We start from the raw sequence: 25,401 nt of genomic DNA, 5'->3' as shown, positions 1-25,401 counted from the left end.
ATATATCTTTTAATCCATTCAATTAAAACTTCTCCAACCTCCCTCCTTATTGAATTGAACCAAATTTTGGGTTGATGTGCTTTGTTTTAGTTGCTGCTTATTTATTTGTACTTATTCACTCAACCTTAATATAGATCATGTTACAGAGTCTATGGTTACTGTTTATTTTTGAGTGAGAACAGGATGTAAGTACTACATGTTCTTGAACATCAATACCAATTTTATCTTTCTCGCTTGCTAAATCCAAGTATTCTTAAAGAACTTGTACTCCTATGAGTATAATGTACATTTTACAGTCATTTTGGTATTTAATGAGAGAGAAGGATTTGTCAGACTCCTTCAAAAATCCATTGCTTCATACTACTGGTTTTATACATTCCTGAATTTTTATAGCTCCCAGTTTTCATGTGCACTTTCTTTTAACAGGACTTCTGAAATGAGTTGATAAAAATGCCTATCAGAGGTGCCTTCGCCTTAGTTCTTTAGAATTCTTTTGTTTACCCTGTTTTTAAAAAAACATTTTTTAAAATATAAGTATTTCCTAAATTATTTTTAGTGTAAGCATAATACAAACATGTCAATTTTTCCCAAAGATGCAAACTGTATGAAAAAGTGAAAATATATCACCTTTGTTTTCTCACTACCAATGCTACTCCATAGAATTTAACCAGTCCTAATTATTTCTTAAGTACCTCTTCCTGAAATTTTATATATCGATAACATTGTAGCCTTGGTTCCCCCAAAGGGAGAAGGAAAAAATTTACCTAACAGCCTCTATTTCCATTTTGTGAAAATTTAGCCTGACAACTGTCACTCTCTGAAACTTCCATGTTGAGCATGCTACATGCAGGACAGTGCCTCCTGGGGAAGGCTCAAGGCAGGATGCAAGGGATGCTTCGTGTGAATAGGAGGTAAAATACTGTCAAATTAAGTCTCCTCCTTCATGAAAACTGGGCTTTTCCTCCTGACCAGCCATCACTGGAAAAAGAGACAGTGGAGGCTGAGAGAGTCTGAACTGGTGCAGGAGAGCTGCTTAATATTCTTTGTATATTTTAGTGTGTGTGCATAATTTTATGTATTGAAAAATTATCAATATTTTAATTCATGGCTTATGAAGTGTTAAATGAAATGAAGATGTCATAACTGTTGGCAAATCAATATTTTTCACTTCACAAAAACACCCAACTATCATCTGCATTAGTTGCCAGAAAAATTAAAATCAAGCTTAAAAAATTTACATGTGGCCAAATAATTTCAAAAGCGGAATTATAACATTCTTTGAAATATATTTACAGAAAAAATCATATTTATTGTGACAAGTGAATATATTTTAATGTTTGTTCTACTTTGTGTGGTACCTCTGAAAGTAAGAAACTTAGGGTTAGTGAGGATCTTAAAGTGGCCTTGTGCTCAAAGGGTCATTTTCTAAATCCTAGAATCGATACAGATTTTCTCTGACTCTTATCTATGTTTGAAAATTCTCCTTTTAGAGGACTTAGATATACTCTTAGAAGAAGTGACCTCTTGGCTACAAGCAACCTCTTGGCTAGCACACATGTGCATGAGTTCTTTGTCATTTCAGTGTTATCTGACTTTGTGACCCTATGGACCGTAACTTGCAGGCTTCTCTGTTCTTGGGATTCTCCAGGCAAGAATACTGGAGTGGGTTGCCATGCCTTCCTCCAGCAGATCTTTCCTGACTCAGGGATTAAAACCGCATCTCTTAACCTCTCCTGCACTGAGGTGAGGTCTTTAACACTAGCGCCACTTTGGAGACCTCTGGCTAGAAGTCAAGGGTATAGCTAATATGCATGCACATATACACACATACAAGCTTAGAGAATATGGCAGAAATTTGGAAGACCTGGTACACTCAAAACCTCAATGAAAGAAGAAATGAGAAAAATAGATTTTGATGAACCCAGATAAACATACATGACTTGTGCGGTTAATAATCTTCATTGGATTGAATTGAAAGATGCATTGCAGGAACATGGAGATGTCTGCAGTCTCAAATTAGAAAAGCCGTATTTGATTGGTGTAGGTCATTATGTCAAAGATGAAGATGTTCCATCTAATGAGAATTTCTTTATTAGATGGATAATAAAAGTTGTGCTTCTAGTGTAGACTTATATATACTACATCAAGATTCACTGTACTTAAACCAGTAGAGGTGGTTCCACAGAAATCTTCATAAATTATCTCTGAAACTTATCAAAGTTAATTAAAGTTAAAGACTTTTACTTATTAATTAATTGATTTTACTCCAGCATTCTCCTTAACAGACAAATTTTCAGCTAAATTTTTTTTGGCAAAACAATTGTGTCTGAACTGAAATGAAAATCTTAGATAAAGACCAAAACTTTTGGTGTTTTATGACTTTATTTGCCTTCAAAATGAGAATCCTTTCTTTATGCCCCAGTGCTTTGAACTACAGAGGAAATAACTCGACATGTTATAAAAATGTAATAGTCTATCTGAAATATTTTGATTACATAGTTTTTGGAAGACTTCTTCTGTTTCTTTTTTCTTTAAACACAGAGTTCATTTTTCATTGCCTCCTATGCTTGAGGACTATTCCCTGAGTGATTAAGCTTGCTCTGTGCATGGCAAGTATAAGAAATATATGGATAGGACTACAAATCTGTGATTAACACAAGGTAGATTTGTGTGAGATATAATTTGCCAACAGCCTGAGAAACAGAATTTCTTTAGGTTTACAGTTCACTTACAGTCAGTGGGACTGTTAACCTTCACCACCTTCGCCAGTGCTCACTGTAGTCACTCTTTTCAAGCTGCCTATTTTGCTATACTTTAAAAAAAATTGCTTTGAGAAAATTGAGGATCTTTTTCTTTTACTAATGACTATAATCAATGTTTATTTCAAAGCAGAATAATCAGAAACAGGAAAATCAAGGGGAAAAGGTACAATCCACAGCACTCAGAAATTGTTAAATTCGGGATATTCAAGCGTTGACAATAATCCTCTTTTCACTCTCTTATTTTTAAGCACTTCTAGTGAATGTCAGCATTGTTTCTCAAATTTAGGGAGGGCAGGAAGATTTGAAAATGTTTATTTGACTCTGATTATAATTAAGACATATTGTGTGCTCAGTTATGTCTGACTCTTTGTGACTCCATGGACTGTAGCTCACCAGGCTCCTGTGTCCATGGGACTCTCCAGGCAAGAATACTGGAGTGGGTTGCCATCTCTTTCTCCAGGGGATCTTCCTGACCTAGGGATCAAACCTGCGTCTCCTGCATTGGCAGGTAGATTCTTTCAGCACCAAAATTTTTTACTTTTTAAAATTAAGGGTGGTGAATAACTGATTGCATTAATTCTTTGCTATCTTAGTATGTCTTCCCTCCCTGGTGGCTCATGGTAAAGAATCCACCTACCAATGCAGGAGCTGCAGGAGATACAGCTTCCATCCCTGGGTCAGAAAGATCCCCTAGAGGAGGTAATGGCAACCCACTCCAGTATTCTTGCCTGGAGAATTCCATGGACAGAGGAGCCAGTGGGCTACAGTCCGTGGAGTCCCAAAGAGTCAGACACTTCACTCACTTCACTGACACAGATTATCCAATACTGTAAAGACATCAATGTGCTCAGTGAGGTCATTTTACCAATAATTACACAACAAATAAATAGTGAAGCTGAGGTTAAAATCTAAGTGTATAAAAATTCAAGGTCTATAGTTTACTTCCCATTTTGAAAATTTTAAGTCTGTAGAAATGTTGAGAGCAGAGTATAGTGAATTCACTGTCAATTAAATTTACTAATTGTTAAATTTTTGCAATATTTGTTCTCTTTCTCTCTCATTCTCTCTCTCTATATATACATGCTATGCTATGCTATGCTAAGTTGCTTCAGTCGTGTCCGACTCTGTGCGACCCATAGACGGCAGCCCACTGGGCTCCCCCATCCCTGGGATTCTCCAGGCAAGAACACTGGAGTGGGTTGCCATTTCCTTCTCCAATGCATGAAAGTGAAAAGTGAAAGTGAAGTCGCTCAGTCGTGTCTGACTCCTAGCGACCCCATGGACTGCAGCCCACCAGGCTCCTCCGTCCATGGGATTCCCCAGGCAAGAGTACTGGAGTGGGGTGCCATTGCCTTCTCCGCTCTCTCTATATATATCACCCCAAATATTTCTTTCAGCATGTATCACAAAGAATAAGAACATTCTTCTGCTTAAACGCTTGCCGTCTTTGCAGCTGGGCTTCCCAGGAGGCTCAGTGGTAAAGAATCCACCTGCCAACGCAGGAGATGCAGGAGAAGTGGGTTCGATCTCTGAGTTGGGAAGATCCCCTGGAGTAGGAAATGGCAACCAACTCCAGTATTCTTGCCTGGAAAATTCCATGACAGTAGAGCCTGGTGGGCTATAGCTCCATGAGGTTGCAAAGAATGAGTGACTGAGCACACAAACATCTTTGCAGGTAGAACATTTAACATTAATTCAGAAATATCATCTAACATACCTTCTATGTTAATGGGCTTCCCTGGTGGCTCAGATGGTAAAGAATCCACCTGCAATGCAGGAGACCTGGGTTTGATCCCTGAGTTGGGAAGAGCCTCTGGAGGAGGGCATGGCAAACCACTCCAGTATTCTTGCCAGGAGAATCCCCATGGACAGAGAAGCCCAGTGAGCTACAGTCCATGGGATCGCAGAGTTGGACATGACTGAGTGACTTTCACTTCACTATTGTTAATAGTGCCTGCTCCCCCATTTTTTTAATGAAAAGATCCATACTTTCAATTTCTCTGCTATACTGATTTCTTTGCTTAACATTGTGCTTTTTACAATAGCAAACAAAGGGGGGATGATTAATAATATAAAAAGTTTAAAGAAATGATAGTGTAACCATATGATGCAATGTTATACCTCAAAAAATGAATTTTTTTTCCTTTTGCCAAGTCTTTCCCTTGGCATATGTGTATGTTAATTTGCATAGTTGTTAAAACACATAGTACAATTGACTCATGTTTAAAATATTTATAGTCTACGATATGGAATGGTGATGTGCAAGTTTGAGATGATGGAGTAACCTGGGGTGATTGTGGAATCAAAAATACAAAGGCAAATATAGCCCTTGAGCATAAGCCAGGTCAACACAAAGATGAGGCATCTGTATTGCTGTCAACTTAGCAAATAAATCAGCTGATGCAGGGAGAAGGAGAAAGAAAATGAGAAACTTTAATTGATCTCCTCTCCAGTCACTTCTTTAACACCTGCAATGAGCCTGTTTCCTCCCCTGTATCATTGTAGTTGTTTATTTGGTAAAGTCAAATGGCTCCTTTAAAGATAATTTAATTCCTTTTAATTAAGGAAGCCTATTTTAATAGCTAGCATTTTGATACATGTGGTGCTTATGGCTCCCAACATATTGAACACCCTGCTCATTAGGAAAGTCTTTAAAAAGTCATTCAGTGCAGACAGTATCTTCCACTTAGCAAATGTAAAACTATAATTTAAGTTCCACATAATTGCAATATTATTCACAAACTCAAAGATAAATATTATAAACATCCCAAAAGTAGAACTTATGTGTATAAAATTACTGGACACATGGACCAGAATATAGCTTTTAAATGGTAATAGGTAATACTTGTGGTTTGAATTTTTCTTGCTTTTATTAGGAATGAATGTACTAGCAAAAACCTAGCATTATGGTAGAAACTAATAAGATGATGTTTCATTGCTTTTGCCCCTGCAAATGCCTTTAAATTTAAACATTTATTTTATTGAGGCAAACAAAAGTCTCAACTTGAGAAGTCTAAATTGAGTTGAATGACGTATTGCTGAGCCTTTGTCTCATCCAGACAGGCTAAAGTGCAAGGGGAATGATTTGATCTCATTACCTTGCTGCTGGAGGTGGTTATCACAGATGGTGAGGGTTTTCATCACAGAGCCGTGCAACCGGAGACACAGAACACAGGGGCCGCCCAGCCTCCAGGTGGTCATTTCTGGTAATTAATGCCTGGGGGAAAGTTCAGCTCGGTAACAGTATAATAGCCTGGTGAGCCTGCCAAGGAAGTGGCCCTTTCCAAAACAATTCTTTTTTTTTAACCTTTTCTCCTGTCAGTCAACTGACATATAGCTGTGCACAAGAGATTTATTTTCTAACAGAGGAGCCAATTAGAAGGGGAGGATTTACTGTAATTTTTCCTGTTGCTCTTGCTGACAAAATCCAGGTATTCCTCATCCAGCGCATTCAGTTTTCCTTCTTGCTTACCACTGTCTGCATTTCTCTGGAAATGGTTTGTCCACTTTCAGTGCCTAATGTTTGCCTTATACAAAGTCTAGGGCTTATCTCTGCTACCTTGTGAAAAGGAGTATTTGGTTAGTACTTAAACAGACTAACAGTTTCTTTAGTTGCAAAAAGCTAATTGTACCAGGAACACTTTTTCCAAATATGAAAGATGATTCTGATCCTCAACTCAGAATGATATATTAGCTACTGAAAAGTCATAGAAGATATGAAGAAGTGGATTAGGTATTGGTGAAGGGCTGTAAGCTAGACCTTTCAGAATGAATCATCTTTTGGCAATGAGTAACATTTATTGTAGCTCAGATGGTAAAGTGTGTGTCTGCAATGCAGGAGACCCGGGTTCGATCCCTGGGTCAGGAAGATGCCTTGGAGAAGGAAATGGCAACCAACTCCAGTATTCTTGCCTGGAGAATCCCATGGACAGAGGAGCCTGGTGGGCTACAGTCCATGGGGTCACAAAAAGTTGGACATGACTGAGCGACTAAAACACACACACACACACCATTTATTGAGTGCTTATTATGTGTCAGGTTTCTAACATATATTATCATATATAGTCTTTATGGAAAGCCCATGGAAGAGAAATTATTATCCTTAATTTTGCAGAGAAGGAAATGGATACTTAAAAAGGCACAATAATTTGTATAAATTTATGAAACCAGGTATGGGGTGTGACTAAAACTCAAGTCACTTCACCATAATTTCTTATTCTACATAAGTCGTCCTTAAACTTTTGTGTTCATGAGGATTACATGGAGGGCTTGTTAAGACACAGATTTCTGAACGTAAATCCATAGCCTGTGGTCCAGTAGGTCTGGGCTGGGATGCAGGAATTTCCATTCCTAACTTGTCATACTTGGTTGATGCTCATGCTTGCTCATCTGAGGACCACACTTTGAGACTCAATGTTCTATACCATGCTGTCTCTTCTAAAAAGTAAATTGAATTCAGGAAAATGGGCTAATGGATATTAAAGTTTGAATAAAATTAAACTGTAAGAAAACTCTAATTATAATAAATAACAATATGGGGTCTATTTTTAATATTGTTAATAATGAAAGGTTTTTGCTTAGGGAATATCCGTTCAAGTATTTGAGCATTAATCTACACTGTTCATGTATCAAATATCAAACTACAAGCAGATATGGGAGATACAATGATCAGTTAGAAATGATATTTGTCTTTCAAGAGTTTAAAAATCTCAAGAAAAGACATATGTTTATAAGTTAGTAGGCAGAACAAAAAAGTATAACAGAGATTAAAAATAGAATGTTTGAAAACACTGAACTGGGAGACATTAAATTCTAACAGGATATTAATTTTACCTTGGGGAAAATGATTTCTGAATATTAGAGTCATGCTTCTGTTTTTCATATGTGTTTTATGGCATGCCTTTTCTGTTATATTTTTCTTGCTTTTATCACATTGTAGGTGAACAACAATCTTTTTTTATGAGTTTTATGAAGAAAGTGGGCATTATTTAACAGGTGATTTCATCTTCTGGCTATTATAGTCTAGCAATAGTAACCATAAATCTAAAAAGGAGTCATAGCTTTCCTTCTCATGGGTTTGGTCACTGTAGTTGCCTATAGAGTGTCCTTAAAGGATCATTGGCCAAGAGGCAAGGAGGGCCCAGGGCTCCATGAACCAGAAAGTTGCCATGATTCTATTGCTGGATGATGCCCTGCCTAAGGGTCTGGTTCATACTGAATGTCTCTGAGGCGTTTAATGTGTTTCAATTGTTTGTTTGCTTTTTTCTTGAAAAGAAATGACTCTCAGGATAAAATAGGGTACAAAGTGACTTCTGGAATTTAGTAGGGGGTATACTCACATGTAACACATTAATAGTTTGCCCCTAAATTTATACAAAGTGGACACTTTGCTTTCAAAGATAGGAAATTAGCAAATTATTCTTATTCATTTTCTTAACTCTTTACTGTCTGTTTCCTCTATGCAAATTGTTTTTAGAGATTAGGATGGAACATTTTCCTTGAGAGTACTCTAAAAGTGGAAAATGAGGTGCTCGTTGTCATTGAGGGCTGCACTGGCCATCCTTTGAGGCGAGAAACCCTAATTCTCAGGCTTTGTATCATATGTTCTTTCCATGTGGTCCCAGCCACAGTAGAGTCATGTTCTAGTAATTGTTTCTTAATAGGTTTCTTTTCCTAATATTTCTAATTTATAAATTGATTTCTTTTTTTAAATGAAAGAGGTATTGTTCTTTCAATTCCAAGCTATTCAGCAAGCCTGAAAAAAAATCCATTTTTATTTGATATGTTTGAACTTTAAGAAATTGTGTGCCAAAACATTTTTAACATAGACTCTGTATTTTCTGAGCTATCCTGAATTACAAGTTTGTCTTGTACTTACTATATTGTCCAAAAAATTATGTGAACTCAAAGCAAGTTTTTGTTTGTTTTGTAACTTTTGAAACTAATACCTAATGTTATTAATCCCCTAACAGTGCACCAGTTTCTATGTCAAGCCTTTTATATAAAAATAAAATATATTCAATCCTATTACATCTCTGTATTATAGGTGATGTTGTCATTACAGGTTTATAAATATTACATGCTTTGCATATGATCATTCTGATAGTGATGGCTAGCCATATAATTTCTGGGCCAAGTGAAAAATGAAAATGTAGGCCCCTTTTTCAAAAAGTAGGGAAAAATCTTTTCCTGTTCTTTTATAGTCTCTGTCTCAAGTTGTCACTGTTTTTTATTCTTTGTTGAATGTATCCTTGCTTGGGGATGAGGATACTCATGCGATACATATAAACTCTTTAACAGGTGCCTGGAGCCCCTCCTTGTAACTTGCTGCCCTGAGCTTGCATGCCTATCCTCACCCTCCCCTGCCCAGGCCCTGCCAGGGGCGCAATACAGCATCCTCGTGGCAGAGATGAGAGGGTAAGTCTGGTGGCTTGGGTCCCAGGAGAGAGGCAGCAGGTAGCTGAGAGCCCGTCCCAGGAAGGCAGAACATCGAGAGAGGCAGGGTGCTATTGTCCCCCCCGACTTTGCTTAACAAATCACAAATTCAGAATAAATTTATGAAGAACTTCAAGACAACCACTGCAAAACATTAAAACCCGAACATGGGAGCCTCTTCTAACCCTTGCGGCCAGAGGAAGCATTCATAAAAAGAAGACTCAAGTTCGTAAAACTTGATAATCTTACCCTCTCATGAAGCTAGCACGGTTAGTACTAAGTTAGGAATCTAGCCCAGTTATGTAGGATTCCAAACCTTCATGTCCTGGAAGTCATGTCATTCCATAGAGGCAACAGGAGTTCACAAAAACCACCCATTAAAGGCTTTTACTAAGATAAGAGGAATTGTCATAGAAGTCTGATGTTGGGAAGGAATAACCCTCACCTTTTAGGCAATTATGTCTTTGAAGGCTCTGACTCTTGATTGTTATCATGCTTTCAATCAAATGATTTGACCTGCATATCTCTTTGAAAGCATACAACATGAGTCGTGTTCATGCATCACTTCCATTGCTTAAAAACAGTTTTGCTATTATAGTGACCTGAACATTTTCCTCCTTAACCTGTTAATTCTCTCTTTTCGGAAGCGATGCTTCATGTTGGCCATGTGCTTCTCAGCCTCAGACAGTAGCCATCCTTGGATGTGATGGACAAACTCCTTAAGAAGTTAGGCTGGAGTCCTCTGTTTGGAGATGAGGCTGACACCCAGCCCCAGCCCACGCTGCTGTTAGAATTTAATGACAAACTTCCCTTTTAAGTCTGTGTTCAAATTTCATCTCAGGAAAGAAAAGCAAATTCACTACCAGACCCATACGTTTCCCATTACCCTTAATAAAATATATTCCATAGTGAGGAGTGACATTTTGAAAGAATAGACCTTTCAGCAGACTGTCTCTATGCCATTGTGCATAACAGAAGCCTGGCAGGTCACAAAGGGAGATGCTGGGGAAGTGGATTAATATGTAAACCAACCTGGGCGACTTAAAACGATGAATTCTAGGGCATACTTTGTGAAATTTCCTTCATTTTGTGAGCAATTGTGCTCAGAAATGAATTTGTATTCATTAGGCTCCCCGTTTTTCTCTTTTGAAAATGATAGGCTTTGTTTTTCTTGAAAAGTTTGTTTTTAACAATGTGACAAATTAATTCTGTGGAATAAATGTTTGTAACTAAAGCATGATGTAGAAAATTATGGATAGAAAATAAAACATACTTTCCAAAAGCATAGGGTAGCCCATTTCTCCTGTGGTGCCTGACTTGAGAAAGCAATGGATACAGTCTGTTGTGTATTTTGGGGTTTTTAAGAAACATATTAAAATTCATATGTGTAGGCTTATTTTAATATCATAGACATTAAAGCACCCTTAATTTTAAATGAATTACTGCAGTTAAAAGCATTGGGATTTAATTGTGACCCTGTTCTGAGCACACAGCAATCTTCTCCATCAGAAGGGATTTGAGCTGGCCTCCTGAGAAGGCAATGGCAGCCCACTCCAGTACTCTTGCCTGGAAAATCCCATGGGCGGAAGAGCCTGGTAGGCTGCAGTCCATGGGGTCGCTAGAGTCGGACACGACTGAGCGACTTCACTTTCACTTTTCACTTTCATGCATTGGAGAAGGAAATGGCAAGCCACTCCAGTGTTCTTGCCTGGAGAATCCCAGGGACGGGGGAGCCTGGTGGGCTGCTGTCTATGGGGTCGCACAGAGTTGGACACGACTGAAGTGACTTAGCCGTTAGCCTGAGATCAAGGATCTTCTGTATCTTGACATCCTCCTCGAAGTGTCTATTGTGTATCACTACTATCAACACAGTTTCTTTCCAGAGAGTGACAAAACATCTTAAAGCTATAAATACTCAGGCCACACTTCCCAACAACGAAATAATTATAATTAAGTACATCTCCAACTCCTAGGCCTTAGATTGCACCTAATGGACTGTCAGAAAGAAATATGGAGCTTGATGGGTCATGCATTTATCAGCTGGCACTCTGTTACAGCATCTTCAGAATATTGGTTTCAGAGAGGAGAGTTCATAAGAAAGACAAGCTCCATGAACCATGCATTTTTTTTTTAATGAATACTAATGCCTCTGACTCATCAGGGAGTGTAAAGGATGCATTGGATTATGCGATGGGCATACAAGCTTTGTTGCTGCAATGACTCAACTTTATGATTTCTCTATTTGATAGTCCCCAGTATTATTAAGACAATATTTCTACATATTTCAAAAGGATTCACAGACTACAAAAATTTGCATCTCTATGGTTTCAACAAAGAAAGCATTCAAAACAGTGCTTGGAAGTGCTGCCATTTATCCTGTCTACACATGAGAGGAAGAGTAGCCAGAGGAAGGAAGTCCTCAAGTGACGATTCTTAAAGAGTGCGGCAGAGTCCCAGGTATGATGTGAAGAGTCAAGGTGCATTTCTGAACAGTGCTCAGAGCTCATTGCTCTTATGTACTGACAACGTAGAATCACTCCTAAATTTGCCATAATCCATCTACTAGCTGAGGGAGATTTACCTGTCCCCATGCTCCTCACAATATATAAGCCAAATCACAGAAATATGCTGTGGATGCAGAATATGCTTCTTTTTGCCAACTTCTCTGGCTTGAATTCCACACAGGTCATCTCCCTTCAGCATTGGAGGGGAGTGATCATAGAGTTCAGTTAAACATAAAGAATTTTAAAACTCATTGTATATCTTTCCAAATAATAGGTGATTTGGACACAAGGTTTAACTGAAACTTAATGGTCTTCTCAAAAGTCTCAAAGCACTGATTATTTCACAGTGAAAATTCACTTCACATACCTGCACCTCCCTTCCACACGACTTGTACTGACTTTCTCTTCCCCATCTTGAATAGTGTACAGACGCTTCCCTAGGCATGGACCTTCTCCCTTCTCTGGTTTTTACCACATGCAGTCTGGGAGTGGCTGAATTATATGCAATTGGATTCTAACCTTTACCCACTTCTGTGCTGTCTAACTTTCATGTTATAACCATGCATTTTTCTTCGTCAGAAAAGTGTATTTTAAAATAAAATAATAAGCAAATTTAAGGGCTATATAAAGAAAACACTTACTTTCCTTTGGAAGCTTTCTTTGCTTAGACCAGAACTGCCAACCTCACATGTCTTTTCAGTAACAGTTTACGAAATAATTTTTGTAGCCTACATGTATTGCAGGATAATCAGTTGTTCATTTAAACATAATACGGTTTTAATCTATATTGTCTCAATAATCACTAAGCTAGTAGAAGGGAGGAAGCATATGTAACTTAGAGGGTACAGCCGTCTTTTACCCCAGAGAAATATTTGTCTCTTTCAAAAACTGAGGTACAGTTGATTTATAGTATATTAGTACAACATAGTAATCAAAATTTTTACAGATTACCCTCCATTTATAGTTATTATAAAATACTGGCTATATCCCTGTGTTGTAGAATATACTTTTGTATCCTATTTATTTTATACATAGTAATTTTACCTCTTAATCCCCTATCTCTATTTTTTCCCTCTCCAGTTCCTTCTCCCCACTGATCACCACTAGTTTACTCTCTATAAATGTTTCTTATCTCTCTGAGTCTGTTTCTTTTTTGTAATATTCATTAATTTGCTTTATTTTTTAGATTCTACAAGTAAGTTCTAGTAGATAGAATTTGTCTTTCTCTTTCCGACTTATTCCACTAAGCATAATGGACCTCCAGGACCATTCATATCATTGCAAATGGCAAAATTTCATTCCTCTTTATGAATAAATAGTGTTTCACTGTACATACACACACACATACACATATACATATTAAAATATAATACACATACAATATAATCGTATATTGTAAATAATGCTGCTATGGACATTGGGGTACATGGAGCTTTTTGAATTAGTGCTTTCATTTTATTTGGATATATGGCTAGAAGTGGAATTACTGGATAATATAGTAGTTCTATTTTTAGTTTTCTGAGGACCCTCCATATTGTTTTCCACAGTGGCTGCACCAAGTTACACTCCCACCAACAGTGTTCAAGGGTTCCCTTCTCTCCACATCCACACTGAGATTTGCTATGTGTGTTCTTTTTGATGATAGCCATTGTGACAGGTGTGAGGTATTATCTCTTTGTGATTTTGATTTGCATTTCTCATGGGGCTCCCCAAGTAGCCCAGGTAAAGAATCCACCTGCCAAGTAGGTGACATGGGTTTAATGCCTGAGTTGGGAAGATCCCCTGGAGAAGGAAATGGTAAACCACTCTAGTATTCTTGCCTGGGAAATCCTATGGACAGAGGAGCCTGGTGGGCCACAGTTCACGGGGTCAAAGAAGAGTCAGACACAACAGCAACCAAACCACTACCACCAATAATTAGTGCCTGTTGGCTTTCAATCATCAGTATGTCTTCTTTGGAAAAATGTTTATTCAGGTCTTCTGCCCATTTTTTTAAATGAGGTCTTTTTCTTGATACTGAGTTGTAATATACATTCTTTTTGAATATTAGCTCCATTATTGCTCATATCATTTGCAGATAGTTTCTGCCATTCTGTAGGTTGTCTTTTTGTTTTGTCAATTGCTTTCTTTGCTGTGCAAAAGATTTAAGTTTAATTAGATCCTGTTTGTTTATTTTTGCTTTTGTTTCCTTTGCCTTGGGAAACAGATCCCAAAGAATATTGCTATGATTTTTATCAAAGGATGTTTTGCCTATGTTTTCTTCTAGGACTTTTATGGTGTTACAATTAGGTCTTTAACCTGTTTTGAGTTTATTTTTCCATGTGGTGTGAAAAATGTTCCAATTTCATTCCTTTACCTGTAGCTGTCCAGTTTCCCCAGCAGCACTTACTGAAGGGACAGCCTTTTCTCCATTGCATATTCTTGCCTCCTTTGTTGCTGATGAATCTACCATAAGTGAGTGGCTTTATTTCTGGGCTCTCTATTCGATTCCATTGATCTACGTGTCTGTATTTGTGCCAGTACCACGTTGTTTTGTTTACTGTAGCTTTGTAGGATCATCTGATTCCAGGGAGCTAGAGAGCGCTGTTTCTCTTTTTCAAGGCTGTTTCAGGTGATTTGTGGGGTTTTGTGTTTCCATACAAATTTCAAAATAATTTGTTTTGGATCTGTGAAAAATTCCATAGGTATTTTGATAGAGCGTACATTGAATCTGTAGATAGATTACCTTGGGTTCTATGGCAATTTTAACAATATTGATTCTTCCAATCCATGAACACAGTATGTCTGTCTATTTAACTATGTGTGTCTACAGTTTCTCTTATCAATGTCTTACAGCTTTTCACGTACAGACTTTTTTACTTCCTTAGATTTATTTCTAAGCATACTTTGGATGTGATTATAATTGGGATTATTTCTATAATTTCACTCTCTGATAATTTGTTTTTAATGTATAGATTTCTGTACATTAATTTTGTATACTGCAACTTTACTGAATTCACTAATGAATTCTTCTAGTTTCATGGTGACATCTTTAGAATTTTCTATGCATCAAAAATTTTCTATCTTGTCACCTGCAAACAGTGACAGTTTTACTTCTTCCTTTCCAATTTGGATTCCTCTTAATTCTTAGGTGATTGTTGTGGTTACGACTTCCAGTATTATGTTGAATATAAATGGTGTCACCCAAGCTGTGGTTTCTAGGGATTTTCCCCTATGTGGGCTGCATGTGTCCTTCTGTTGTGGTGGGCAATCTGGTGGACTTGTCTGATTCCTAGTCATTTGGTTGCTAGGCCCTGTCTTATATGGAGGTTGTTGTCCACTGTTTTGTAGGGCAGTATCACAAGGTGCCTGGCTGTGGAAACCCTAGTGGGGCCTGAGCTATTGCTGGCTCACTGGTGGGTGGAGCCAGGATCCTGAAGATCTTCAGGCTGGGGCCAATGAACTGGTGGTGAAGAAAGGTCCTGGGGATATTTCTGGCCCACTGTGGGGCAGAACCAGGTCTGGCTCAGGACCTGGGCATCCCAGAGTTTGTATCAGATCACTGGTGTGTGTGACTGGTTTCCCACACAGATGGCTGTGGTGTCCTGGGTGTCCCAATACTTGGGTTGGCCCAGTGATTGAGTGGGGCTAGATTTGGGGTGGTTGGATGAGGTGTCCAATGTATCTCAGAGCTGATGTTGCCCTGTTGGTGGGGGATAGTATCAAATAATCCAAGTACTGGTGCTAGCCTACTGGTGGGTAGGGTTCTGCAGGCTGTGGGTATGTGATTGTCCTGGGGCTCCTGTCCACTCATTGGTAGATGAGGCTGGTCCAAAGGCTAGAGCAGCCTTTCTGCTGGGCAGGATTGGGGCCCAGGAATTCTGGAGCTGTTGCCTGGCCACTGGTAGATGGAACTGGGTCCCAGTGTCTCTGTCTGAAGGATGCTGGGGGTCCCAGGCCTGGTGTATGGGGCCAGGTCCTATACCCTCTGGTGAGTGGAACCATGTCCAGGGGCAGCTGTGTTCCCAGGGTGAGCTCCAGTTTCTTCGTGTCAGCCTGGGAGACTTTCCAAGATCAACAAGTAGATCTGATCTAGGCTCCTTTTAAATGACTACTTCTGCCTTGGGTGTGAGAGCCTTTTGTGTGCTCTCCTTAACAGTGGTGTCCCTATTTTGTACAGTCCTCAGTATCTCCCAGAAATAAGCCCTGCTAACCTTCATAATCAAATGTTCTGAGTGTTCATCTTTTGGGTGCAGGGCTCCTGATGTAGGGCTCAAACCTTTTACTGTTTGGAGAGAACCTCTGTAATTGTATTTATTCTGATTGGGGTTTATCCACCTGATGATGTAGGTCTTAACATACTGAGATTTCTTCCCTTCTCTCCATCTTGTTGTGGTTCCTTCTTTATATCTTCATTTGTGGAAGATCTTTTATGGTAGATTTTGATTTTTTCCATCAATACTTTTTCTGTAAATAGTTATGGTTTTGGTGAGCCCATGAGAGGAGGTGAGCTCAGGGTTTTCCTTTCCCATCATCTTGTAAGCTAACTCCTAAGGAGTGCAGCCTTAATTTGAATACATAATAGAGTTGATAGTGATAATGTTGTATTTCAGTTAGAATAAATGGCCTATTCGTGCAGTTCCCTTTCTAAGTTCCGATTTACACTCTGAAGTAGAAAGAAAAATATTTTCTTATTCAGGTTGTCTAATACAAAGGAAAATCTGTATGCAGGTCAAGAACAACAGTTAGAACCGTACATGGAACAACGGACTGGTTCCAAATTAGGAAAGGAGTATGCCAAAGCTGTATATTGTCACCCTGCTTATTTAACTTATATGCAGAGCACATCATGTGAAATGATGGGCTGGATGAAGCACAAGCTGGAATCAAGATTGCTGGGAGAAATATCAATAACCTCAGATATGCAGATGAAACCACCCTATCACAGAAAGCAAAAAAGAAGTGAAGAGCCTCTTGATGAAGGTGAAAGAGGAGAGTGAAAAAGTTGGCTTAAAACTCAACATTCAGAAAACTAAGATCACGACATCTGGTCTCATCACTTTATAGCAAATAGATGGGGAAACAATGGAAACAGTGACAGACTTTATTTTGGGGACTCCAAAATCACAGCAGATGGTGACTGCAGCCATGAAATTAAAAGATTTTTGCTCCATGGAAGAAAAGCTACACCAACATAGACAGCATATTAAAAAGCAGAGACATTAATTTGCCAACAAAGGTCCATCTAGTCAAAGCTATGGTTTTTCCAATAGTCGTGTAGGAAGGTGGGAGTTGGACTATAAAGAAAGCTGAGCTCTGATGAATTGATGCTTTTGAACTGTGGTGTTGGAAAAGACTCCTGAGAGTCCCTTGGGCAACAAGGAGATCCAACCAGTCAATCCTAAAGGAAATCAGTCCTGAATAGTCGTTGGAAAGACTGATACTGAAGCTGAAACTCCAATACTTTGGCCACCTGATGTGAAGAACTGACTCATTGGAAAAGACCCTGATGCTGGGGAAGATTGAATGTTGGAGGAGAAGGGGATGACAGAGGATGAGATGGTTGGATGGCACCACCAATTCGATGGACAGGAGTTTGAGCAAGCTTTGGGAACTGGTGATAGACAGGGAGGCGTGATGTGCTGCAGTCCACGGGGTTGCAAAGAGTCAGACAGGACTGAGCAACTGAACTGAGCTGAACTGAATGTGAAGGAAAAACAAAGTACTATTGGTCAGGGTAAAAAGTATTGGTCAAATTTTGCAATCTTCTCAGTGTTAACAGAAAAATAAAATTTTAAAATGATTTGTAAATTTTGATGAGCTTTACCTTTTTCAAGAAAAATTCTCTAGAAAAATTAGATAAGGATCATCTAATGTTCATGTGTCTACAAGTTAGAATGAGAGAAAAGTAAAAGTACTAAACATATTTAAAGTTAATAGCTGGCATACATGACTTGATTAGAGTTGCTTGAACTAAGTTGCATATGTGTGTTTTTTTCTCTCATTCATGAGCTGATTTACCTAAAACAAATTGATTATAAACTGGATAATGAACATCCTAAAGTTCCATGTGATTAATTTTTAAGGGGAACAAACACATTAAAAAGATCAGAGCTTTTTTAACATCTTATAATTGAAAGAGAATTTGACTATTTCTCCTGAGGATCCTAAAGTGAAGCAAAAGGCAAAGGAGAAAGGGAAAGTTATACCTAAATGAATGCAGGGTTTCAAAGAAGAGCAAGGAGAGATAAGGAAGCCTTCTTTAGTGAAAAATGCAAAGAAATAGAAGAAAACAATAGAATGGGAGAGACTAGAGATCTCTTCAAGAAAATTGGAGGTACCAAGAGAACATTTCATGCATAGATGGGCAGAATAAGGGACAGAAACAGTAATGATCTAACAGAAGCAGAAGAGATTAAGAAGAGTTGGCAATAATACACAGAACTATATTAAAAAGATCTTAATGACCAGGATATCCATGATGGTGTGGTCAGTCACCTAGAGCCAGACATCCTTGAGTGTGAAGTCAAGTGGGCCTTAGGAAGCATTATTATGAACAAAGCTAGTGGAGGTGATGGAATTTCAGATGAACTATTTAAAACCTTAAAGGATTATGCTGTTAAAGTGTTACATTCAATATGGCAGCAAATTTGGAAAACTCAGCAGTGACCACAGGATGATAATTTAGTTAATAATTTAGTTAGGCTTGTCATTTAATTTGGACAGAAATAATACTGCAGAAGAAATTTTCCCCTTAAAAATACAAAATCAGAGGAATTTTGAGCAAAGGTAATCAAGTATGATAAGTATATAAAAGGTACAAATTTTATGAAGAGAAAATGTTATGAAAAAATATATATTTGTAAATAATAATCAGCTCATATTTCTCTATTCCTCATAGATTACATCAGTTCAGTTCAGTTCAGTTGCTCAGATGTGTCTGACTCTTTGTGACCCCACAAATTACAGCACACCAGGCCTCCCTGTCCATCACCAACTCCCAGAGTTTACTCAGACTCACGTCCATCGAGTCGGTGATGCCATTCAGCCATCTCATCCTCTGTCGTCCCCTTCTCCTCCTGCCCCCAATCCCTCCCAGCATCAGAGTCTTTTCCAATGAGTCAACTCTTCGCATGAGGTGGCCAAAGTACTGGAGTTTCAGCTTTAGCATCATTCCTTCCAAAGAAATCCCAGGGCTGATCTCCTTCAGAATGGACTGGTTGGATCTCCTTGCAGTCCAAGGGACTCTCAAGAGTCTTCTCCAACACCACAGTTCAAAAGCATCAACTCTTCGGCACTCAGCCTTCTTCACAGTCCAACTCTCACATCCATACATGACCACGGGAAAAACCATGGCCTTAACTAGACGAACCTTTGTTGGCAAAGTAATGTCTCTGCTTTTGAATATACTATCTAGGTTGGTCATAACTTTCCTTCCAAGGAGTAAGCGTCTTTTAATTTCATGGCTGCAGTCACCATCTGCAGTGATTTTGGAGCCCAGAAAAATAAAGTCTGACACTGTTTCCACTGTTTCCCCATCTATTTCCCATGAAGTGGTGGGACCGGATGCCATGATCTTTATTTTCTGAATGTTGAGCTTTAAGCCAACTTTTTCACTCTCCACTTTCACTTTCATCAAGAGGCTTTTGAGTTCCTCTTCATTTTATGCCATAAGGGTGGTGTCATCTGCATATCTGAGGTTATTGATATTTCTCCAGGCAATCTTGATTCCAGCTTGTGTTTCTTCCAGTCCAGCGTTTCTCATGATGTACTCTGCATAGAAGTTAAATAAGCAGGGTGACAATATACAGCCTTGACGAACTCCTTTTCCTATTTGGAACCAGTCTGTTGTTCCATGTCCAATTCTAACTGTTGCTTCCTGACCTGCATAGAAATTTCGCAAGAGGCAGATCAGGTGTTCTGGTATTCCCATTTCTTGAAGAATTTTCCACAGTTTATGTGATCCACACAGTCAAAGGCTTTGGCATAGTCAATAAAGCAGAAATAGATGTTTTTCTGGAACTCTCTTGTTTTTCCCATGATCCAACGGATGTTGGCAATTTGATCTCTGGTTCCTCTGCCTTTTCTAAAACCAGCTTGAACATCTGGAAGTTCACGGTTCACATATTGCTGAAGCCTGGCTTGGAGAATTTTGAGCATTACTTTACTAGCGTGTGAGATGAGTGCAATTGTGCGGTAGTTTGAGCATTCTTTGGCATTGCCTTTCTTTGGGATTGGAATGAAAACTGACCTTTTCCAGTCCTGTGGCCACTGCTGAGTTTTCCAAATTTGCTGGCATATTGAGTGCAGCACTTTCACAGCATCATCTTTCAAGATTTGGAATAGCTCAACTGGAATTCCATCACCTCCACTAGCTTTGTTCGTAGTGATGCTTTCTAAGGCCCACTTGACTTCACATTCCAGGATGTCTGGCTCTAGGTCAGTGATCACACCATTGTGATTATCTGGGTCGTGAAGATCTTTTTTGTACAGTTCTTCTGTGTATTCTTGCCATCTCTTCTTAATATCTTCTGCTTCTGTTAGGTCCATACCATTTCTGTCCTTTATAGAGCTCATCTTTGCATGAAATGTTCCTTTGGTATCTCTGATTTTCTTGAAGAAATCCCTAGTCTTTCCCATTTTGTTGTTTTCCTCTATTTCTTTGCATTGATCGCTGAAGAAGGCTTTCTTATCTCTTCTTGCTATTCTTTGGAACTCTGCATTCAGATGCTTATATCTTTCCTTTTCTCCTTTGCTTTTTGCTTCTCTTCTTTTCACAGCTATTTGTAAGGCCTCCCCAGACAGCCATTTTGCTTTTTTGCATTTCTTTTCTATGGGGATGGTCTTGATCCCTGTCTCCTGTACAATTTCACGAACCTAATTCCATAGTTCATCAGGCACTCTATCTATCAGATCTAGTCCCTTAAATCTATTTCTCACTTCCACTGTGTGATCATAAGGGATTTGATTTAGGTCATACCTGAATGGTCTAGTGGTTTTCCCTACTTTCTTCAATTTCAGTCTGAATTTGGCAATAAGGAGTTCATGGTCTGAGCCACAGTCAGCTCCCGGTCTTGTTTTTGCTGACTGTATAGAGCTTCTCCATCTTTGGCTGCAAAGAATATAATCAATCTGATTTTGGTGTTGACCATCTGGTGATGTCCATGTGTAGAGTCTTCCCTTGTGTTGTTGAAAGAGGGTGTTTGGTATGACCAGTGCATTTTCTTAGCAATACTCTATCAGTCTTTGCCCTGCTTCATTCTGTATTCCAAGGCCAAATTTGCCTGTTACTCCAGGTGTTACTTGACTTCCTACTTTTGCATTCCAGTCCCCTATAATGAAAAGGACATCTTTTTTGGGTGTTAGTTCTAAAAGGTCTTGTAGGTCTTCATAGAACTGTTCAACTTCAGCTTCTTCAGCGTTACTGGTTGGGGCATAGACTTGGATTACTGTGAAGGAAGAGGAAAGACTTAGCTTCTTTCCTGGCAACAGTTCAGCCAATAAAAAGCCAGGGACTCTGTTTGCTGTAGTCCTCCCAACTGCTTTTCCTCTCCATAAAAACATTCTCCTTCCCTTCCCACAGGACTTGTACATGGCTCACTATGGTTGCCGGCTTCCTCAGGTGGTGCTAGTGGTAAAGAACCCTCTTGCCAATGCAGGACACATAAGAGACTTGGGTTTGATCCCTGGGTCCAGAAGATCCCCTGGAGGAAGGCATGACAGCCCACTCCAGTATTCTTGCCTGGAGAATCCCATGGACAGAAGAGCCTGGTGGACTGCAGTCCATGGGTATCAAACAGTCAGTCATGACTGAAGCGACTTAGCACATACTGTGGTTGCAGACTCTGCAATTCTCTGCTGGGCCTGAATAACTTGTCTTTGCTGGAGAAATATCTGGTAGTCTACTTATCAAGTCAACAGTAATAATAAAGTTGCATAGATGCACACTGTGTTGCTGAGAGAAATAATTAAAACATACTTTGTTGCATGTCAAAGATGTTCTCTCCACTTGTTCAGGTGATTTTGTCTTTCTGGAAAGTCTTTGAATGGAATAGAAAGTTCACTTTTGTGGCAATGTTGTATTTAGAGCAGAGAGGCTGTCTGACAACTTTTCTTTATCTTCCTGTTTCCCTCAGTGAGAGATACATAACAGGAAATCAACATAGAACTGTTCACCGATAATTGATTAATTTCTGATTTATTACCCTGAGTTGCTGAAGTGAGACACTGCCCAATGATATGCCCAACCTTATAATGTTTAAAGTTCAGTGTAGTTTTCCTATCATAAAATACTTTAAAAATTAAAGTTTGAATCAATTTCCTAGATATAAATAGATTGCTTGCAAGCATGTTTTGGGAGTGCTTTATCACTCTGCAGGTTGGAAAGATGGAGGACAGAAAAGCTAGGTCTATAGAAAATAGAGTGGAAACAGAGATCTGGTAATTTTCCAATTAATTTTATGATTCTAGATAATGGATATTTATCTCATTTTTCTTTGTAGGCATATTCCTGCTGTGCTGGAATGTAATGCATACAATAGGTGATAGTTTAATTGAGTACTTTCCATCTTACAAATACATCATCTTGATTCACAATTGAAAATACATTTAACGGAAAAAATCATTCTGATTTAAGCACTATATACCTCAGCAAGCAATTTGTGTGAAACCTGATTACTGAAGGTGTTTATTTCAACTTGATAATTCTTTATTACATTGCATTACCAATCTATACAGATTAAAATGCTAATGTCCTATGCTATTAAAGGATTATAATTAAATTTTTTAATTTTCCCATATTAGTAAGAATGAAACATTTATGAGAAATTCATCTTGCCTGTGTACTACATAATGAAATAAGAGATTGCAAAATAAGAAGAGCAGAAGCAATTTGGGGACATAAGCTGTTCTGATCATTTTTGTTTTCTTTAAGATATTTATAAAGTTTGCTTGCCTAAGAACTAATACAATATCACTTCTATAAATATTGAAATTTGAAAATGGAAGGAGAAACCTGAACTAGCTCAAGCCACTCCAAGCCTAATTCTCTATATTCACTTGCTTTGAGTCTGTTACATTAGCCCTTACTTGTGATAATAGTATCAAAATACTTTGTATATTTGTAAACATATTTGTCAAATTGATGCATTTGAAAGTAGCATAAATTGGTTCTAATTATCTTACTATTATTTGTACTGATTTTAATGAGAGTTAAGTCTTAGCTACGACACTAAATTTGTGTCATTTTTATACTGTCATGTTAAATTCCTGTAATATGAACTCAATACATATCCTACCAAGACGCATTTAGACTTACAGCTTATTTAAGACTGAATTGAATATCTGTGTATGCACATAAAGCCAGAGATGTTTAAGGGTTTCAACAAAACAAGAAATAAGGTTTACAGATGCACCAGGAATGTGTACAGCTGCTTGTTGTTCTGCAGGCTACTGAAAAATGCTATGCAAGAGGCCTTCAAAAATAATTTTGGGCCCTGGTTCATCTTTACATTTTTATCTTACCCTGAAATGTACTGCTGTCTAAGCCTAGTGTTAGGTACATGCACCATGATGAGGTGTTTGAAAAAGAAGATAATTTAAATATAAATCTGATAGAGATGTCTTTATCACTCTAAATCTCTCTGAATTGACCAGAGTGTAATAAAACCACAGCAGTTAAAATGCCTAAGGGCACCACTAGTAGAAAGTAATGTGGAACCAGAACCGTTACCCCACCACGTAGAGAACCATTTCAGCCATTCACAGAGAACACATGGCAGTGAACTTCATAACATCCAAGGACTGTCGTCACCTCCTAGTTAATCTGTACCTGGCGAGAAGTGAAGTGAAAGTCGCTCATTCATGTACAACTCTTTGCGACTCCATGGACTATGCAGTCCATGGAATTCTCCAGGCTAGAATACTGGTGAAAGTGAAAGTGAAAGTCACACAGTCATGTCCGACTCTTTGCTATCCCATGGACTGTAGCCCACCAGGATCCTCTGTCCATAGAATTCTCCAGGCAAGAGTACTGGAGTGGGTTGCAATTTCCTTCTCCAGGGGATCTTCCTGACCCAGGGATCAAACCCGGGTCTCCTGCATTGCAGGCGGATTCTTTACCATCTGAGCTACTAGAGTGGGTAGCTATTCCCTTCTCCAGGGGGTCTTCCCAACCTAGGGATTGAACCCAGGTCTCCCGCATTGCAGGCAAATTCTTTACCAGCTGAGCCACAAGGGAAGCCCGAGAATACTGAAGTGGGTAGCCTATCCCTTCTCCAGGGGATCTTTCCAACCCAGGAATCCAACCGGGGTCTTCTGCATTGCAAGCAGATTCTTACCAACTGAGCTATCAGGGAAGCACCTGGTGAGAGGTACATGCATTAATGATGATTTTTGTATACTAGTGAGATTAAAAATTTTTCTCTTTTAAGTCATAAACTGTTTGAAAACCAGTTGATATGAGCAGCTCTTATCTATGGTAGGTCCAAGCAATTAGAAATAAATTATCTCTTATTAGACTGGAATAATTCACATGGGAGCAATATAAATTGAATTTCTTTAGAAAAGTTTAATTATGAAATATTTCAAAAGTGCAGAAAAAGTATAGCTGATGTCCACATGTTCATAACCCATATTTACCAGATGTTACCTGGTATCTGCTATGACGTGAATGTTTGTGTTGCCCCCAAATTCATATGTTGATGTCCTAAACCCCAAAGATGATGGCTTTAGAAGATGGGACCTTTAAGTCATGAGAGGGTAGAACCCTAATGAATGGGATTAATGTTCTTAAGAAGGAGACTCTATAGAGTCCCTTTCCCTTTCTAACATGTAAGGATGCAGTGAAAAGGTAGTGGCTCTGGACCAGGAAGTTTGTCTCTGCCAGTACACAACCCTGTTGGAGGTGTGACTTTGGACTTCCAGCCTCCCCAACTGTAAGACATAAGTTTCTCTTGCTTATAAGCTATATGGTTGTGGTGTTTTGTAATAGCAAACCAAATGGACTAAGACAATATCCATTTATATAAAAAAACACACAGATGCATCTAAATCACCTCTCTTGTATTTCTCTCTTTCTTCCTATTTTCCCACCAGAGATTATTTTGTGGCTACTGTGACTCGCACTCAAACATGCCTTTATTATTTTAAAACACAGTTGTAGGGGACTTCCCTGGTGGTCCAGTGGCTAAGACTCTGAGCTCCCAATGGAGGGGACCCAGGTTCAATCCCTGGTCGGGGAACTAGATCCCACATGCCACAACTAAGACATGGTGCAGCCAAATAAATCGTAAAAAACACAGTTGTAAACTGTAAATGATAAAAGGAATTGTTTAGACATTTTCCCATTTTATATTAATAGTATACTATACATACTTTCCTTTGTAATCTGCTAATTTAACTGAACTTTATTTTTGAGAATTATCTGTTTTAGTGCATGTAGATTAGTTCATTCATTTTGATATGTATAGTATTCTGTTGTATGCAAAACACACTTGATCTCTCTAGTTTCTTTTTTTTTTAGTTTCTTACTGAAGGACATTATTAATGATTTCCATTTTATAAAATGCTATTGTGGTACATGTGTTCTGTGCACACATATAAGTAATAGTCTAGTATATTTATCTTAAGTTAGATTGCTGGATCAAAAGGTTTACAGTTTGCAATTTTAATAAATACTGCCAACTGCCCTCCAGAGTGATTTTCCATACCATACTCTCATT

The sequence above is a fragment of the Bos indicus x Bos taurus genome, chromosome 2 (assembly GCF_003369695.1).
Source record: "Bos indicus x Bos taurus breed Angus x Brahman F1 hybrid chromosome 2, Bos_hybrid_MaternalHap_v2.0, whole genome shotgun sequence".
Classification (NCBI taxonomy): domain Eukaryota; kingdom Metazoa; phylum Chordata; class Mammalia; order Artiodactyla; family Bovidae; genus Bos; species Bos indicus x Bos taurus.
Note: the sequence above shows the minus strand (reverse complement) of the source record.